The sequence below is a fragment of the Nomascus leucogenys genome, chromosome 20, assembly GCF_006542625.1.
Source record: "Nomascus leucogenys isolate Asia chromosome 20, Asia_NLE_v1, whole genome shotgun sequence".
In the NCBI taxonomy this organism is placed as follows: domain Eukaryota; kingdom Metazoa; phylum Chordata; class Mammalia; order Primates; family Hylobatidae; genus Nomascus; species Nomascus leucogenys.
In genome coordinates, this window is record NC_044400.1 from 27,947,302 (window position 1) to 27,968,328 (window position 21,027).

The following is a 21,027-nucleotide window of genomic DNA, read 5'->3' on the forward strand; positions in this document are numbered from 1 at the left end:
GGAGATCTGGAGATCTTATATATATATATATTTTAAATGCAGCTAAACTGCTAATGACTCCTTTGCTGGATTTCAATTCTGAGGTAACTGTGTTGGTAAAGCCGGCCTAGTAATTGTTGAGAGAACAGAATGTCAACAGTGCCGCACCGTTAGGGAGCGGAAGGCGGTCCTCAGGGGATCCCAGAACAGCAACACATAAGAAGCTACAGAGATAACGTGGCCTAAACCCAGCGCTTGTGCGTTTGTAGTCCAGAAAAATAAAGGCACATGCCCAAGGTCACATAGCTGTTTGACTGGAGCTGGTAACTAAAATTATGGAACACCTACCATGAGGTTTCTAGTCTGACTCGTTTTTGGTATTACTGCATTTTAATCACTACAGTAAACTTATAAGTACTATTGTCTTCCCTACTATTCTATAGCTGGAGAAACTGAGGCTCAGAGAAGTTAGCATTCAACCCCTCCCACCCCACTGGCAGACAGGCTTTTCCAGTGGCTGCATGCATTGAAGCCCGCCAGGGTAATTTTACTAAATTCAGGGTTTCAAATATGAAAGGCATTCAAGTACCATCCTGCACTGGACTCCTATCCATGCGTCTGATCACTGGTCACCTACTGGACAGGCTGTTCCTTCAGTTATGCAGAAGCTCGCTTGAAGTGCTATCACATGATTAGCCAAAAATTGGCTTTTGTTTGGCCCACACAGTGTATTAAATTATAACAAAATAGCCACCAGATCTGAAGGCTGGGCGCGATGGCTCACGCCTGTAATCCCAGAACTTTGGGAGGCTGAGGTGGGCGGATCATGAGGTCAGGAGATGGAGACCATCCTGGCTAAGACACTGAAACCCCGTCTCTACTAAAAATACAAAAAAATTAGCCAGGCGTGGTGGCGGGCGCCTGTAGTCCCAGCTACTCGGGAGGCTGAGGCAGGAGAATGGCGTGAACCCAGGAGGTGGAGCTTGCAGTGAGCCGAGATGGCACCACTGCACTCCAGGCTGGGCGACAGAGCGAGACTCTGTCTCACACACACACAAAAAAAGTTACTAAATTTGAAGAGTGTACTATTTCACCCAAAAGTCTCAATTTCCTGCATCTGTTGAAAACATTTGGGAGGCTGGCAATGCTAACACTGCAGTTAGAGAGGAACACTAATGTCCCCACGACTTGCAACATTCCCTTGCTTCACATGCGTGAGTCGCCTGAGCTTTTTGTCATTTGCCTGGCCCCTGGAGACATTGGCATTCTGCAATTTCAGACCTGTGAGGTGGTGGGGGTGGGCAATTCTTGAGGGAATGAGTGATTGTTTTCTCCTAGGCGGGGTTTTGTTGATCTGCTAGGCATTTCCCCTAGTTCACAACTATCCTTTCCTTCCTGTGTTGGGGGCTTTCACAGGGGGATAGGAGACGTGGGGGCCGCCATTTTGGTGACCCTCCTCCTTCAGCAGGTGATACAATTAGGTTCAATCATATTATGAAATGGCCACTGTAAGGGAGTGGTATGCATTTTGGCCAAAAAAAAAAAAAAAAAAAAGCATTTACTCTGAAAAGAGGAAGTCTTTATTCACTCACCTGGGGGAACAGATTACTTCCAGAGAATAATTTACTCACTGTAAGAACAAGGCCACTAATAAATAATGAAAATAATGAGGGCAAGAGCAACACCAATAATAATAATAATGAGGGGGCTTATGAGAGTGACACGTGGCCTTCCAGCAGCCTTTGGCTCTGAGGTGACAGCATTATTCTCCCTGCAGAATCCTCAAACGTGAGACGTGATGGGAAATCAGGAAGACATGAGGCTTTGCTCAACACTGGAGAACACCAATTCTTTTCAGTTTGTATGCATCTTTATCAGGTAAGTCTTCATGGAGCAACTTTATTTAACTAAGCATGGTCTTTCTGTTATATTGAGTGTATCTTTCATGAGATGGTGATTACATTCCCAGTTTTTCTCCAGCATGGCCATGACATGTGTAAGGCATTTCCAAGGGTGAGATTTCCTCTGAAATGTTCAAAGAAGGCAACTGCATTTCAAAAACTACCACAAACTAAATTAAAAGGCAAATATCACAATTTATTCTCATATTAGGTTTTTGAGTAAAAGAGATTGGGTTCTAATCTGAGTTCTGCCATTTCTTCACTGGGGGTTTTGTTTTAATCTTAGTTTCTCCATTTTTCCTCCCTTCCTCCCTTTCTCTCTCCTTATCTTCTTCTCTTCCCTCCTTCCTATATGGTTTGGCTGTGTCCTCACCCAAATCTCATCTTGAATTTTAGTTCCCATAATCCCCACGTGTGGTGAGAGGGACCTGGTGGGAGGTAATTGAATTATGGGGGTGGTTTCTCCCAGGCTATTCTTGTGATAGTAAGTTATCACGAGATCTGATGGTTTTATAAGGGGCTTCCCTCTATGCTTGGCTCTCATTCTTCTCTCTCTTGCCTCTTGGGAAGAAGGATGTGTTTGCTTCTCCTTCCATCATGATTGTAAGTTTCCTGAGCCCTCCCCAGCCCTGCAGAACTGTGAGCCAATTTAATCTCTTTCCTTTATAAATTACCGAGTCTCTGTCCTTATAGCAACATGAGAATGGACTATTACATCTTTCATTAACTTAGCACCTATCTCAACAGTTGAAAAAAATGTTTTTACAAAGGTTTTGAAGCATTAAAGATAATGAGTTATTAAGAACTAGATATTTGATTTAAGGATCACACTTTTTTGCTCTTTTGACTCCATATCAACATTCTGGAGTTGGTAGGGCTCCTCCCATTATCTCCATTACCAGATGGGGAAACTCTTTAAATGCCTCTCTTAAGATCCACTGTGTGATTTAGTAAAATATTGGGTCTAGAACCCATATCATGAACTCGCACGTCTCTGTGAAATCTGTGAACTTCTGGTGCCGATGATATTATGAACCCCTCCAAGTAGAGGCCTGGTCTTCAGTCACCCAGGGGAGGTGTTCCAAACACCACTGTAGCACCAGCCTGCCTGGGGCTGCCTCCTGATCCTGCTGCATCCTAGCTCAGTGAACTGCAACAGACTGGGGGACCAATTTGGCCTTGGATTCTACATCTGTAAAATTCATCGGGTTTTGGTAAGAACTGAGTGGTCAATACAAATGAAGCCTTTCACATAGAGCCTTGCACATAGAAAGACCTCAAAAATGATATTTAATATAATTATTCATTGCAGTTGCCATTGTTGTTGCTTTGTTAGGAAAATGATCATTCAGAGACCTGAAGGAAGACTCGTGTTGGAGCCTAAGGTGGAAATATAAAGGTTTTGAATGTTATTATTGTTGGAAATACAATTAATTTTCCCCAAAAGCTCTGAATATATGATGATTTAATACCTTTATTTATGCTAAGTTATTTGTGTTGTAGAACTGTAAATCCTAAAAAAACCCTAAAAACCTGTTTTTGTGTTGCAAGTAGTTAAGAAGTTTTAAAATCCAGAAAAGAATAATTTTTCCCATGATATAAAAAGGTAGAGGAATAAAATTCCTCTCACTTTAAAATAAATAGGAAATACATACACTTTATGTTAGTTCTTTCTTCACAGCTCATTTTATTTCTTTTGATTCAGGATTAAGCACCAGAATCCACCAGGTTGACGTGGTCAGAAATCTTCAGTTGGGCACATTGGTGAGGATATATTATATTAGTAATTTGTTTTTTTAATGCACATACTTTTTTTGAGCTGGAGAATCTAAAGGCATTTTAATGTTTTCAAGTAAAAGAACTGTACTCGGTAGTCTTGGACTGCCTAAGAAAACATCCCCAGATTCTGTGCTGGGAACATTGCTAGGGATTCAAGTCCACATCTGGATGCAATGATCACCCTATCACTAAAAAAACCCAAACAAATGGCAGGCAAGCAAACAAAAACAAGACAAGCCAACCAACCAGTCAAACAAACAAAAAAACTCATAGAAGTGTGGAAGAAAGCTACGCTCCAGGGAGTTCCTTATGTTAAATTTTTATATTCATAATATACAGTGAAGGCGAGAACGTGATTTTTTTCCTTTACACAACCCCTTTTGCTCATTAGACTTTGAGATTTGATTTTATTCTTCTATGAGTTAGCTTTTCATCTCAAATGGTAGAAAAGGTGACACAAGTGTATCTGTGGATAGATGGTTAGGTGAATTCAGAGGATGCACATGGTAGAGTTGTGTGTGTGTGAATGAACAGGAAAACATTTCTTTGAATGAGCTGAAAACACATTAACTCTGTTTATTCAAGCCAAACATGAGCATGTGTGCTCCTGTCACTTTGAGGTAGTGGAACATCCTCTAGTGTCTTTTTTATTGTGGGAACAGTTCCTTTTCTGTAATTGAAATGTCCCATCTAGTGCAATAAAATCATGAACTTCTTTCAAAGTTAATTCTTCTGCTCTCCCTCTGCTGGGACCTGCTTTAGAGCAGAAAGACTGAAGTTGGTTGGACACATGATGGCTTCTTTCTGATTCCCCAGCCTTATTCTTGACTTCTCCTCCACAGTCCTCCAGCTGTGGCTCCTGATGCCTGCAGAGTTGGAGATGGAGGCACAGGAGAGCAGAGATGGGGCAGAGAAGGCCTCCCTTGGCTGGTGCAGATTTTACTTGGCACTGGGGCTGTCTGGATGGCTGCTGTACAGCAGCCACCTCATCTTCCTCTGGGGCCCTCCAGTGACTTACCCTAAGGTTCCCTGCTGGGCACTTCAAGCTGCAGTTCTTGTGCTATGGGTTCGGTCTCCCCCCCAGTTGGCACTCGTCACTTACTCCAACCCTCTGCCCCTTTCGTGGACCCTCCAGCCTTCCAGGAAGCCTTCTTGGGCAGTTGGCTTCATTCATCCCTGCCCTACTGTCTGTAAAAGTGCAGCTCACCCTCAATGCAGGTTTTCTCTCCCTCACCTTTGCTGATGTGGGTCAAGTGCCTCTCACCCCTAGATCTCTCACACTTGTCTAAGATACCCCCTAGACTTCACAGGACATACAGGGCAAGCAAACATGTATGTTATTTGGGCATGCAGCCTGGACAGTTGCACAAGGCACTGCACTCAGAAGGCGCCTGTTCTTGCTTTAATGGTCTGGTGTTGCCATCTTGAAGTTCTTGATATTTTTTTTTGAACTTATGTTTTATAAGTGAAATCTAAGGGGACAATGGAGCATGCACACATCTGCTGATGTCCCGTTCACACCAAAGATTCATGAGAATTCTGGTGAGAGTTCAGAGAGACTCTAAGACAGTACAAGGTATTATGGAAACTGCCAGCTTCCATAGAGTGCTGGCAGAAAATGCACATATTAAGAGTGAAATAGAAACAGTTAAGTTTGTTTTGTGTAGGGTTTCCACTCTTTTGGTCAGAATGAAATATATATGCATGTATAAGCTATGAAATACAACAGTAGTTGAAGTGACTTCCTGTGTGAGTTCAATGCTCTTATATTTGCATTTATAACTGGCATCGTTCGGTGTAAAGAGAAATGATAACATTCATGCTAATAATTTAAAATTGTGATTTTTCTTCACTTAGAACAACATCAAATGTGTGTGTGTATAGGAATATGCAGATGAAACTTAGCTTTTTCTGCATATGAACAGCAAGGCTCCAGAGGGTTTCTGACATCTTCATATTTATAATGTACAGTGGAAACACAAATGTGTTGTTTTCCTTCTACGCAACTCCTCTCCCCCTGTATTAGACTCCAAAATTAGATCTTATTCTGAAATGGGTTAAGTTTTACCCCAAATGGTGAAATAGGTGACAAAATTGTGTTTGTAGAAGATGAGATGAACGTCCACATGCAGAGGTGCGTGTGCATGTCTGTGTGTGTGTGCACACACAGGGACACACACTGCTCTCTCAGCAGCATTGTTTTTAGTACTCCCTGCAGGGAGGAGTCATGAATGATATTCCAAACGCATCTCAGTCTTCTAAACACTTAAGTCATCTGCTCTCCTAATAGGATCTCCAAGCTGAGGAGAAGTGATTGCTTCCATTGGCCCTGAACAGAATATTAAATATATTTGATCTTCAGAGCACTTTATCCCAGAGTAGGCCTATGAAAAATCAAAGCAAGTTATATTTGGCTTAGGAATGGGTGGGACTTTTTTCTAGACACCTAAAGCAGTGCTTTTTTTTTTTTTTTTTTTTTTTTGAGATGGAGTCTCATTCTCTTTCCCAGGCTGGAGTGCAGTGGCATGATCTTGGCTCACTGCTAACCTCCATCTCCCGGGGCGCGCACCACCACACCTGGCTAATTTTTGTATTTTTAGTAGAGACAGAGTTTCACCGTGTCAGTCAGGCTGGTCTTGAACTCCTGACCTCATGATCCACCTGCTACAGCCTCCCAAAGTGCTGGGATTACAGTTGTGAGCCACCATGCCCAGCCTAAAGCAGTGTTTTTAAAGTGTGATTCACTGACAACTTGTACCAGAACAACCTGTGAAGCTTGCTCAGTAAAATCATGTTTTCTGGGCCCCCCTCTAGATCCATCAAATCAGAAAATCTGGAAGTGACGTCAAGAAAGCTTTTAGCAAAGTCATCAGGGGTTCTTACTGACGTCAAGTCTGAGATGCAGTGATTCCCAAGTGGCCTTTCTGACAACTCTGGATGAGAGGGCCTGGTTCCTGCATGGGATGCTTTGGATTGGGTTGTCCTCAGGTGCATCTGAACTTGTGAATTAGAGTTGGCAGCTAAGAAAACCAAGAGAGGAAAATACACCATTCAGAAAGACTCCTCACCTCCTCTCCTCCATCCTGCCAGGGCCAGTGTGGCCAGAAGCCCAATTTTACCCATTTAATGGAGAAGATGGAAAGTGTCTGGGCATTTTGTCACTGTGAGTATGAAGAAAAAATAGTGATTTTCCCATCTGAGTACTTCTTTGAGGAACCTTCAGTTTAGTGGAGTTCTTAGATGTTCCCTGGATTCTTTCATTTGTTCCTCTACCCATTCTTTCATGCATTCAGTGAACATGCATTAATTGGCCCTATGCCAGGACCTGGGCCAGCCAGAGGTGCAAATGCATGCCTGTGTGTGTGCACACGCACAGGGCCACACACCACTCTCTTAGCAGCACTGTTTTTAGTACTCCCTACAGGGAGGAGTCATGAATGATATTCCAAATGCAATCCAAAGATGAACCAAACAGAGCCCGTGTTTAAGTATGAAGGTGGATGATCAGAAGGTGCAATGTGTTATTCAATGACAGCAGTGAACCCACCTCTAAAGCAGACTGGCACCATTCAAGGCTTTCCAGAGGAGGCCACACCTGGACTGGGTTTTGAAGAGTGAGTAAGAGTTGGTCCAATGTGGAGCTGGGCAGGGTGAGAAAGGCACTTGAGGCAGAGAGTGGTGTGTGTGACACAGAGTGCAAAACAGATTGGGGCTTGGGGACTGTGGATCATATTGTATGACTGGGAGAGCAGCAGGAAACAAGGCTAGACAGCAGGGGTGTTCTGATCCCCTAGGGTGTCATGTGTGGATTTAAGAAGTAAGAGTCTCTCTATCAAAGTTGTACAGGGATGCTGATGGGTTTGCAAAGGGGAGAACAAGATAAGATTTGGTCTGGCAAATTCTACCATTGCTGTCACTCACAAAGGAACAGAAAGCAGAGAGACCTGTTAAGAGATAAATCCTGGCCAGGTGCGGTGGCTCATGCCTGTAATCCCAGAACTTTGGGAGGCCAAGGTGGGTGGATCACGAGGTCAGGAGTTCAAGACCAGCCTGGCCAATGTGGTGACATCATGTCTCTATTAAAAATACAAAAATTAGCCAGGTGTGGTGGTGTGCACCTGTAGTCCCTGCTACTCAGGAGGCTGAGGCAGAAGAATCGCTTGAACCCGGGAGGTGGAGGTTGCAGTGAGCCAAGATTGTGCCACTGCACTCCAGCCTGGGTGACAGAGTGAGACTCCATCTAAAAAAAAAAAGAGATAAGTCCTGAGTTACAATAGTAGTCTTAAAATAGAGGGAAATGACTGATAAAAGAGACATTAATCTACAGAACTCAGTAACTGATTGGACATGGGCAAGGGATGAGATGAAGGAGTCAAGAATAACACACCTGGGTTTATGACCTGGACAACTCGGTGGGTGTCGTCATGCAAGATAAAGGAATTAGGAAAAACAAGTGCTTGTTGAAGAGGAAGAAGGATGATCAAGCTCATTTTGGACTCGTGCCTCTGGCATACTTGGGAGAAGATATCTAGTAGCAGGAGAATCACAGGGTTGGAAGGAAGGAAGGCGGTCAGGGCTAAAGATGTAAACGTGGGAGCTATTGTAGGAGCCTGAGGCCCTGTGAGGAGAGAGTGAGACGCATGGAGTGGACTTGGAGTGCCAAGCCCAGAGAGGGTAGCGTGGAACCTGGGGGCAAACCGAGAAAGAAGACCCAGGAAGGAGGCTTAGAACGACTGGGCAGAGGGGACATTTGGTGACTCTGACATGGGTCCATCCTGTTTGGCCACTTACTTGCCAAGTATTTCCATGTAGTAGGCCCTTGGTGACTTCTGTTTTCACCTTTCTGCTACTTTCTCTCCTTTCTGCTCTAACCTAAGGACCACAGGCAGACATCCTTGGCAATGGGAGGGTCCTAGATGGCCCTTCCTGTGGGCTCAGGCTTGATGACTTGAGTGAAGTCCAGCACCCTTGTGACTGCTTGGCACTGGTGGCCAAGAGAGGGAAGTGTAAGGAGGAGGTGGGTTACTCATCTGTGTGGCCACTGGGCAGACACAAGGAAGTGAGTTCAGAAGCCAGAACCCTGTGTCAGAGGTGGCCATGAGACCACCAGAGCCTCTGTGAAACCCCATCTCAGGAACTTGTCATGCTTAACACAGTGAGGGGAGGCAGTGTGAGGCAATGGGCAGGTGCCCTGGCTTTGGGATTAGATCTCCCTGTTATACGTTCTAACCCTGTAACTTTGGGAAAGAAGTTACTTTAACTTCCTACATCTCAGTTCTCTCCTCTCTCTAAATTGAGAAAATACATAGTCCCAGGGTTGTCCTGCAGATTAAAACAGGTATTATGCCTCTATGAATCCTCCAGCACAGTGCTTGGGACGGGGTAGCAGGTGTTCAGGAAATGACAGCCACCTTCTCCCTTCCCTCTTTCCTCAGCCCTGGGCAGAAGCATGGTACTCACCTGCAAGGGGTTTTAAGGGTTTGGGATGAGACTTAACACTTGAGTCCATGAGACGAACATGCAAGAGAGGGTATTTTAGGAAGAGGAACAGCAAAGGCTAAAGTGAGGAGCTGTGGAAGGGCATGGCAAGTTTGAGGATGGATAACTAAGCAAGTGATGTGGTGACAATGTCATAAAACATTGCTGGAGATGAGCCTGGGAAGCTATATATGGAGCTAGATTTTAAAGAGCATTGAGAGCTCTGCCAAGGAGTCTTACTCAATCCTGTAGGCTATGGTGTTCCTGATGGGATGGGAGATTGGGGTGATACTACATCATCAGTGCCCTAGAGTCATCATTCTTTGACAGCTTCTAACAAGGAGCAGTTCTATGGCTCTAAAGGGAAACTCTTATGGAGGAATTTTAACCCCTTGATAGCCGAGGGAGAGAAACATATTGAAGGGAGAGGCTGAGGGCTTCCCAGGACCCCATCAACATAAATTACAAAACTGCTTATAGCTAAGACTCCATTGCTTGGAAATCAGCTGACCACCATGGCCTCAGAACCTGGGCTGTTTGACAGGTGGATTCTTGACATCCATTGATCTAAAGCTGGAAACCTACTACTTCATCACCTTCAATGTGTTTCTCAATGTCTCCTCTCCTGACTGTGGAAGGCAGGTAATTTATGTGCTTATTATATGTTTGGTTCCATGCCAGGCCTTCTGCCTTGAATTCTGTGCTGTAATGCCCATAACCACATTTCAGGACTGATACCATTCCCTATCTTACAGCGGAAATACCAAGACTCAGAGAGATGAAGCAGTTTGTCCCTAGTCACTCAGGTTATAAATGGTGCAGCCAGGATTCACACCATGGCTTTCTGATTATAAAGACCTATTTATTTTACTGCCACTTCCATCCATCTTCTGTCCTGTGGCCAAGGCACCCTAACATGACTTCCTGTGCTTGTGGTCCTGGGGCAGGTTTGGGTGCCTGGGAGGGTGGAGGAAGGGAGGCAGCAAGCTCATGGTGGGACCATCTACAGACATCATTTTCCTGGAGGGTTTGCTTTTGGTCAGTCTCCATTCATTTTCAAGGTTTTGTGAAGAGCTGGTGCTTTAACAAATCTGCAATTCTAAAGGCATCAGAACTCTGCTGAAAAGGAAGTGTCCCAATGTTCTGTAGGTCCAGCGGATCTCTAATTCGGGAAACCCATGACTCTGGCAGGTCTGCTGATGTCCACCTTGCATCTGCAGGCAATGGCCATTGGAGGCATCTCCTCAGCCTTCAAGGAATCTGGGGGCTGTCGACATAGCTGGGATTTCATAAGCCATGCTGAATGTGGCAGCTTTTCAGGGAGGGAACCCGCGCCAGAAACATTCATAATTAGCTGTGTATTAGCCCAACCTCAGGGACTAAAAAGCCAGGCTGAGGTCAGTTCTGGAGAGATGGATGTGCTTCCCGCCTCCCCACCGGCAGGCAGCTGTCTATGGAATGGCAGGGGGAGGTGGCACAGAGCAAAGCCCCCTGCAGGCTCCCTGTCCTTCAAACCCACGGGAGATGATGCTGCCTTGCAAAGGATAGTCATGGCTACTCTGCCACCCTGCATGCCTCAGTTTCCCCCAGCCCCAACTATTGTACAGTACTGCCTTGAACAGGAAAAATGATGCCTTTTAGGTGAGGAAAAGGAGTAACCTCAGTCTTGGTAAGAGACTGGAAGGAGGATCCTTGGGGGATGGGGGTCAGCCTACAGTCGTGGAGCCCCACAAGCTCTGGTAGAGACCATGTGGGTCTGAGTCCACAGCTTCCAGATTTCAATGGGACAGAGAGGCCTGGCTGTGCCCTGTGTGTGACAAGTGAGTGATGGAAGGTTGAGGGTGAGATAAGTGCTCTGGGTTCTACTTCTCTGTCTGGGGCTGAGCTTGCCCAAGAAGGGACAAAATCATAATCAAAGGCGCAAATTGGATTCTCTAGAAACTTCGGCATCTGTCCTGCTGCAGGCCTCTGTCCCCGCTGCCCTGCCTGCACTGCTGCCCCTCAGCGCCTTCTGGCCTTTGTCTCTGAGGACCTCCAGCAAGTCTTGCTTGATATAACCTCCTCTTACTCCATGTTCTTCTTGAACAATGTCCAGTGTTGTCCCTTCCATCACGTGGGAAAGGAGAAAAGGGATGGAGCATGTTCCCCACATCAGTGCTTAATGGTTTGCATTGATTATTTCACTTAATTCTAAAAATAATCCTATATGGTATGTGCCATTTCATAGTCTGGGAAACTGAAGTTCATGAAGTTTGAGTAATTGACCAATATCTTTTAGCTGGTGATTGACATTTGAATCCACTTCAGAGGTTGTATAACACTTCCTTGCACCAGGGAAAGAGATCCAGTGTTGGGGCACTTAGCTTCCTTTCCTCTCCCAGAGAGGGCTCTTTCCAGAGACTTACAAAGGAGTGGGGTTCCTCACCTCCCCAGGCACTCCTTCCCTGCATAGCATCAAGAGGTGTCCCTGTGCAGGGTAAGAGTCTGGCATAGGGGTCACTTTGTGTCTCACTTCTGTCTCTTTCTATCTGCATGACACTGATAGAGTTACTTCACTTCTCTTGGTCTCAATTTCCTTATCACTAAAGGGAACTGCAGGGGTAGATGGTAATATGCCATAGGATTATGTTGAGGTTTAGAGCAAAGAGTGTGGGCAGCATAACTTGTACTGTTCCTAGCATTGAGTATATACCAATGAATGGAGGTAGTCATTGCCAGGCAATTTTTCGGCACATCAGTTTAGTTTGATCCATATCTAGGAACACCTGAGTGCTGAGAGGTACAGATGCTGTGTGATGTAGTGGAACAGGCGTTGGACCCAAGTCAGAGCAGTCGGGTACGTGTCTTGAGGCAGCCACCTGCTAGACTGAGAGTGTGGATGAGACGTGGAATCACTCCAAGCCTCAGTTTCATCTTCTGTAAACTGGGAGCTTAGCAGTGACCCCTGTCCCATGTGCTGACCTCATAGGGCTGTTTGGAGGATCTACAAGGTGATGTCCATGACAGAGTCATATGCAGAGGAGTTGTTAGTGCTACACAAAACTGGGACAGGACCCTGTCCCCACCCCAGAGGAATGCTTGGTGTGATTGGCGATACTCAGCTAGGAAACTCGGGCAAAACATTGGTATCACACCAGGGCTGACGTGATGCTACAGGCAAAGATGGAAACTGGCCCACAGCCTGCTGCTGGAATAAGGCTTGTTTGGATTTGTGGGTCCTCACTGCAGATGGAGGAGCTCAGCAAAGCTCTTGAGGAGATTTTTGCTTTCAGGAAACAAATTCAATTCCTATCTTTGGATTTCTGTTGTCTTTCAGGGCCAGCTGGGTCTGCCTGAAATCTTGGCTGTCATTTGAGGATATTTTCATGCATGTGGAGATTATTCCAAAAAAGGCTTCCCGCTCCTTTACTTCTTCTTGCCTTTTCCAGCTCATCCCAATGTTTCCAAGGGAAGGGAAAGCAGAATTTGCTCTGTTCACCCCTGCATGTGAGGCGTGGCGTTAGTGTGCATATGTTTTTCCGTTTCATCTTCACAACATTGTGGATATTATCATCAGTTTACAGATGTTGAATGAGAGTCAGAATCAGTAAATTTAAAGGAGAACTTTATTCCTGGGTTTGCATGCATGAAACGTATGACAACATATGACCTGTGTTCACTTTGGGGTGGAGAGTTAACATTTAAATGTATTGTATCTGGATCATAAGCATAAAAAGGTGTAATAGAGTACAAGCCCACCCTCTGGGCAGTCTGAAGACACCAGTCCAAACCTGTTCGCAGCCATCCATCCATCAAGAAGGAAGTCTCTGTGGCCCAGGGTGGCTGTCAGGTCAGAACCATACAAACAGGAGGAGCGCGCTGGGTGGTCAAATGAAGTAAGTGAAGTCTTCTGGCTTGGCTTTTTGTCCTCCTCAAGTCAGCCTTTGATTAAGATCTGCCAGTGATTAGTAAGGTAAAGGGACTTGCAGCAAGCGGGACGCATCTGGTCTCTGTCCTGTCATGGTCGGGAACTTAAAACTCTATGGTCTTTTGGCCAAAGGAGCGTTCATCAGTCCATTGAAGGCATGCAGGACTTTTATTTCAGTTCTCACAGATGAGGAAACTGAGGCTTGGAGAGGTTGAAAAACTCACTGAAGGGTATAAGTGCAGGAGCTGGTAAGCAGCAATATCAGGCTTTAAACCATCCCGAGCTTCTACTTCTATGCTTAGCTCTGTATTTCCTCCAGAAGGCTCCCTCCATCCTGTGCCTTGGAAGACCTCACACAGCTAGAGCTCACACATCTTCCAGCCTCTACCCCATCTACCCACTGACTCCTACACTGCCTGCTAGCATACCATGTGGGGGTGGCTTATGTGTGGCATTTGTGAAGTTGGTTGTTTTGAAGCAGGACCCAGGGAGAGTATAGTTCATTTTAATAAACAGATAAGATCCTTGAGGTTAGGATTTATTTATTCGTTGAACAGATATGAATTGTGCATTTACCGTGTGCAGACACCATTCTAAGCACAGGGGATAAAGCAATGGACAGAAGAGACACATTCTGTTGTTTTCCTGAAACTTATATTTTAGTGGAGAGCAGACAGAGAATGTAACTAACCACAAACTTATTAACTAGCCAGCTAACCAACATGTATAGTTTGCTAGGTGGTAGAAGTACCATGGAGAAATAGAACAAGAAATGAATGGGATGGGAAGTATCCCTGGGGGAGGTGTTTACCAAAATTTAAAAAGGTTCAGACTGTCTCACTGCAAAGTGACATTTGAACACAATCTGAAGGAGATAAGGGACAAGCAACAGAGATAATGGGAGGAGCCTGGAGGGCATTATGCTAAGTGAAATAAGCCAGGCACAGAAGGAAATACTGCATGATCTTACTTGCATGTGTACTCTAAAAAAAATCGAACTTACAGAGGCAGAGAGTACAGTGGTGGTTACCGGGGATTGAGGGCCGGGGTTCAGGAAATGGGGAGATGTTGGTTAAAGGGTGCAAAGTTTCAGTTAAACAGGAAAAATAAGTTCTGGAAATCCATCATACAGCGCAGTGACTATAATTAATAATAAACTGCCCAAAGAATAGATTTTAAATGTTCTCATCTCAAAATTGAAAAGCATGTGAGGTGATGGATATGTTAACTAGCTTGATGTCATCATTCCACAATGTATACATATTTCAGAACATCATGTTGGACACCATAAACATCTGTCAATTAAAAAAATTTAAAAGAGATAGAATGGGATGAGCACTCTAGGAAGAGCACTTTGCAAGTGCAAAGGCCCTGAGGTGCAGGTCTGTTTATTAGTGGAGGGTAGGCTCATGGGACTGTCATGGACCAAATGGGACAGGTGTGAGAGAGGCCAGAGAAGTGACAGGCGGGATAGACGAGGGGACCTCCAGGTGGACATAAATCATCCTGTTTAACTTGTCCTTTGTTGTGAACAAGACAGGGAGTTAGAGGAAACTTCTGAACTGAGGAGTGACATGACCTGAGTCACATTTTAACAGGATCCCTCTGGCTGCTTCATTGGGAAATACCAGAAGGAAGAGGTGCTCAGAAGTTAGGAAGCTATTGCGATAATCCAGGCAAGTCGGTTAGTGCCCAGGACTATATCTGCTCGTGTTTCTTTCTATTCCAGTCTCCTTCTGCTATAGCTCAGAAAAGAATGTTTGGCAAATTGTAGGTGCTCAAGAAAAACTTGTTAGAAAACGAAAGCAAGAATGACAGCATTGTATGAGTGTGAGCATTACTCTGGGATCCAAGTCTCAGCTCGCTACTGTGTAAGATGTGTGGCCTGGGTTACGTGACTTTACCTCTCTGTGCCTCAGGTTCCCAATCTGTAAATGGGAATAATGACAGCAGCAACTCCATAGGCTTTTTACTGGAGGGGGTGGGGGCGGGCGGGGTGAGAATTGCATGCAATAATGTATATGAAGTGCTTAGAATAAGAGGGCCTGGACCATAATTAGTGCTCAATAAATATCAATAATTACCAGTGCAAGAACCAGCTTTATGCACATTTGTTGAAGAAGAAAGGAAAATGTTGGGAGAAAAATAGAAATCTCTGTGAATTATTTGTGAATTTGGGAAATTCAGAATATTCATTTTTCTGTATTTCCATTCAAGCCTTGTGATTTTTGTCTACTACATTTTTCTTTCCTTTTACAGAAACAGATGTTGTTTTTGGTGATGTAATTTACCAGGGTTGGTGGTCTGATCTGGAGGAACTGGGAGGTGAGTTCCAGCCCCCTCCCCCAGTTTCTCTCCATTGTGGAGCAGCCCTGTGTCCTCTTCCTTCGATCAAGCTTCAAAGCTTCATGGCAACCACATTTAACGTTTATTGCTAATGTTATTAGTTTCTAATCAGAGCCTACTGCGATTATTACCTAATAGCTATTGCTTTGCACTTCCAACCAGATGTCAAAAATAATGAGCCAATAAGACTGCTATTAATTTAGACTGAATGACAATTTTAGGCCCTCGGAGCTGAAGATTAGGGGCCTCATAAAAGCAGGGCACAAATAATTCAAGTGCTCAAAAGTAAGAGCAAAAATGGTGATAATGTGAATTAATAGGTAAGTGTTTCTAATTTACAAATGAAACATGCAGCTTGGAATATCAACATTTCTCCTGCATTCTCCTGTGATGAATGGAGCAGTCCTCATGGATCCCAGCCTCCAGGATTTGGGTAGAATGGCTCAGAAAGTTTGCTGTCTATAGGAAGAAGAGATGATATTAGCATAGATCTGTTTACCATGGCCCTGTTTGGTTCCAGTGAGAGAATGGGGCCAGGTCAGCAAGTGCCTAGAAGAGACCTTCTCCTGGCATCAAGCGTTGTTCTATGAAATGTGTCTCCATTTTGCTGACAGGCTCTGGTGCATTCTGATTAACTTCCGGATGCCTTTCCTGACATGCACCCCATTGTAGATGATTATCCTCCTTCTAACTCACAGATGCTGTCATCCTGTACACCACTGGGTATGGGATGCTTGGGTTCAAATCTTAATTGCATTATGCTCTGAGGGTGTGACCTTGAGCAAGGTGTCCATCATCTCTGAATCTTAGCTCCCTCCCCTTTTAAGGTGTCCATATTAATAGCACGTACCTTGTAGGATTACCACTGAGCATTGGAAGAAATAGCAGATACAAGGATCTCGGCATAGTGCCCGTCACACCAATGAACTGGAGAAATTGTCACTGTTGCTTAAACACAAGGGCTCTGTTTCTCCTTCACTTTGATCATTTATTCCCTCTGTTTATTCACGCCTTTAGGTACCTATTTATCAAAGCATGGGAAAAGTTTTAAAAAGTTCACTTCTTTCCTTCCTCCAGTCCTCATATATTAATCTGTAGACCCAGGCCTGTTTCATTTCACTTTGTTCTACCATTTTAAAGACAAGCATTGTCCAAAGGCATGCTATGGCTCCTTTTGGTATATATCTGTTTACCATGGTCCTGTTTGGTTCCAATGAGAGAATGAGGCCAGGTCAGCAAGTGCCTGGAAGAGGAGACCTTCTCCTGGCATCACACATTGCTCCATGAAACGTGTCTCCATTTTGCTGACAGGCTCTGGTGCATTCTGATTGACCTCCAGATACACCAGAGCCTGTCATATAAGAGGGTGGGGTACGGAGGCGGAGACCCAGTCTGTGCTACAATACCTTTAGTGTCTGGTGGGTGTCATGGAGAAAAGAGATCCCCGGGTGTAAGGACGGGGTGAGCAGGGAGCAGTAAGCCTGCAGAAGGAGATGGTGTCCTGTCTGGCCTGAGAAGATGTTGTTGGAGAGACAGGCTAATTGCTCTCAAATGGCTACCTTTTCCACTAGGCACACAGATACACTCAAGGATGGAATGCAGGCAGAAATGATGACTTCCATTCACCTTTAACTTTCCAAGGCCTGGCCCATAAACCCTCCCTGTCAGGCTTCCTGGTACCTCTTTCATGGCTGCTAGCTGGATGCTGAGGCCCTGGGGTGCTGAGCCACTGGTGGGGTGGAGCCTGGGCCTGAATGGCTGAGTGAAACAGAAGTCATGGGATGGGCAGGTGAGCACACACACCATCACGGTGTTGATGCATGGTGCCATAGGATTGTCTGTTACAGCAGCCAGGCTTCTCTGACTAATACAGACCAACACGACTTTTCCAGGTCATTCAGGAAGCAGGAGGAGGGTGCTGCAGGCAGGGGGAACAGCATGAGTCTAGATGGGCATTGTGGAGTGAGATGCCCCCATGTGTGCTCTAAGAACTATAGGGGACCAGGATTGCAAAACGACATGGTGGGAAGCAGATTGGGAAGGTGGAGACAGATGGAGCTGGCTGCAGAGAGGCTGATGACATGCATGCCATCTGGGGTTACTCAGGAGGCAGTGGAAGCCACCAGGGACTGTTGAGCAAGAGCTCTGATGAAATCTTGCCTTGGACATGCCATGCTGGTGGCACTCCTCCAAGGGAGGCATAGGACCCATGCCAGGCTGATGGATCAGGAGGCTCTGGGAATGACCCGGGAGGCAGCATGAAGGCTGGACTAGGAAAGTGTAGGGAGGCAGGGGCAGAGCTGATTAAGGAATTATTTAGGAGGTAGAATTCAAGGGACTCAGTGGTTGTTTTTTTAGCATATAGATTTCTGTGTGCAATATGATGCTTTGATCTATATCTAAATAGTGAAATGATTTCTACAGTCATGCAAATTAGCATATCCATCACCTACCATCGTTAGCTTTTTATGTTGTTGTAAGAGACCCTAAAATCTACTCTCTGAGCAAATTTTCAGTATATCATCCAATAACATTAACTGTAGTCCTCACGCTGCTCATTGGCTTTCCAGAGCTATTCATCCTGCATAACGGCAAGTTTGCCTCCTTTGACTTACCCCTCCCCATTTCCTCTCCTAGTAAGCTCAGTGGCTGTTTTGAACTGAGGTAGTCTTGCTGTTTCTTTTACATCCTTGCATCCACTCCCTTTCTATTATATATTTCTTTCCTGTTTGAATGTGGGGACACACTGGCTAATGCAAATGTTGAATTGGCTCTTGTTTTCTGGTGCATTCTTGCTGGCCACAGAAGATGCTGATCTAGGCTGATACCTGGCAAACCCTACCTCGTCCTGCCCCTGACACCATAGATCTGAGGATGCGCTGGGGGAGCCGAGCATCCAGGTGTGCATTTTCCCATCTCTGCCTCCCTTGCTGTGCCCCCTCCATGGATTCTTCCATTAGTGACCCCGGGATTTTAAGGCTTGTAGCCTGAGCACTCACAGGGAGGTGTGGGGACTGAGTAATCCTCTCAATTGAGCCTGTTAATAAATTTGTCACCACACTAGAAGAGGGGAAATGATTTTAAATTGATTCGTGCAGAATTTTGATGTGTTCTGCACAGCCAACTTTGCTTTTGGTGCCCTGGTTAAGCGTTGGTGTGTTAATTGAGTCACCGGTTCAGCCTGATTATTCTTGCTGCTGTAAAAGTAGAAATCAATATTAATATTTCCTCACTGTTAACCATCTCTCTAGAACCAATATTTTTTCCCCTCCTTCTCCTCCTATGACTTTGTTATCTTTGCATTTCTAATTGTGTCTGAAATTTATGGAGTGTCTTTTTATTTTCTTTTTTCTTTTGGTAAAGAACTACAGTTTATGATGATGCTGCATTTCCCATCACATCTGGGATCAGTGTTTGTAATAGATTCTCTTTTATGTTCAGCTCCTGAAGAGCACTTTCATTATCTGATAAGAAAAGATAATCTTTGCTGGCCCTTTGAGGTAATGAATCCTTTTCATTTGTTTCCTTGCATACTTTCTAGGTCAGTGAGTGGAGGGAACTTTTGTCCAACGTGCACCTTAATAGAGCTTCACTGACCACGGGCGGTGTCGCCCTGCTGCCACGCAGCACACCTCTGACCACAGACCTCTCTCCAGAGCCACGTGTTTGCTCCTCACCTGACAGGCTGCGTGAGAGCCCATCTGTGCTTCCCTGGGTTGTCTGACCGCGTGCATCCCCCACTGTGCACGGGAGCCCTGCTGGGCCTGTAGGTGGAATTATTTCTCAGCTTTAATCTGAGTACATAATTGAGGCTTGTGCCAGCAAGTACTCCCATCTCTTTCTTTCCTCACACTCCACACGTAGTGCTGCTCAGTGATTTTACTGTTCCTCTAGGAACGGCTCCCACCTGCTTAGAGTGTAACAATTATCTCCTTAGCACGCCGTGGGAAGTCTCCTAAAATCCATCCACTGCTTATCTCTTTGGCCTCATCTCTCGGCCCCCTGTGATGAAACCCTGATTTCTAGTCATGCAGAGGTGCTTGCAACTTTCTGAAATCTCCTTTCAAAGGTGCCTTTGCCTGCTGTTCCCTCTCCCTTCAGGGTCCTTCCCGGCTAGCCACTGCTCCTGGCTAAGTCGAGAGGTTGCCTCCGCTTTGGGGGAGTGTTGGCCATTTTCTCCCTTCGAGGTCCTTATTGTCTGCCTTTCTCTCTTTCCCTACTAGACTCTAAGCTCCCTTAGAATGGGGCCTCTGTGTCATCCACCTCTCTGTGGCCCCCATCTAGCGTGTGTCCTAGATGTGCTGGTCAAGGCTTGCTGAGAGCTGCCTTTTCATGTGTATTATGACAATTCAGCCCAATGGCAAGTGGCTCACTCCATCTCCAACATGCTCCTGTCAACCATCCTTTTCCCTGGGTCTCTTCAGTTTAACCGTTTGTGGGCATACCATCATGCATTAGTTGGAATCAGATTGATACTGGAGGTGTTTTTACTTTCCAGAAATGTCTGGCAAAAGTGTGCCTGTGTACATTTCATATATGCCTTTCGGAGGAAAAGTTTTCATAATTCATTTATTCTTGTATCAGTTGCACAAAATTGCTAAAGATTCTCCTCTGTGTGTGGTTCTATGGGAGCTTGGACCACTTTACATGATGAATAGGACAGAGTAGAGTCCCTGTTGGGAAACAGGCATCTGTAAAATGCTATGGGTACATAAAGAGCCACCTAATGGAAATGGGTCACAGTTGGCACTCCAAAGGAGGCAACGTCTGAGCTGAGTTGGAAGGAAAAGCAGGCATTTATGCCAATGAGAACTTGGAGGGTTCTCCAGGAGCAGGGCATGCAGAGAGCCCATTGAGTGGAGGCATGTAGGGAGCCATGGGGACTTTGGTTTATCTTAAGAACAATGTGTGTTTGTGTGTACGAGGGAGGGGACAGGATAAGGAATGGCAGATAAAGCTGAAGAAGTGAGTAGAGGCCAGATCACAGGGTCCTGATTGTGTCCTGGATAAACACGGGGATGCTGGAGGTTTAATCAGGGGCATGGCGTGGTAATATTTCCAGGTAGAAAGATCACTTTGGTGGTGAATTGCAAGGACTGGCCAATTCCCCTGGTGGTAGGAAAAGAGGTGACCAGGCTGGTTTCCAGTGGATCTGGGCTGGGGCTGAGCCTCTGGGTAGTGGTTAGGAATAAGCTGAGGGATAATCTCAAGTCAGGCTCTGCTGTGGGGCATGTGTTCCCTGCCAAGCGGGTGAGATATGAGTGCCTGTTCTGCTGGCTGTGCTTCCTTCCCCTGTCTCGGGGTGCCGGGGACTGAGCCCTGTGACTCCAATTGATGGCTTCATTTCACAAATTAAACATATCATGCTAGTGAACTGTTTCAGAGCCACAGCATTACAGGATAAGAAAACCACTACAACTCTAAGTCTACAATGCTCATGAAGCAAACAGTTCTCTGAAACATTTACCCAGCACCTCAGAGCTCCTCACAACAGGTCTACCTCTTTGGAAAGGTCAGACTTTTTAAAGGTTAATTGTTACCCTTAAGAAAAATGCAAAACAAACGGCATGGCTGCATATTTAATAGGTGTTTGGTACAGCATTTCCCAGAAGCACAATTCCTGATGATTTGATTTTT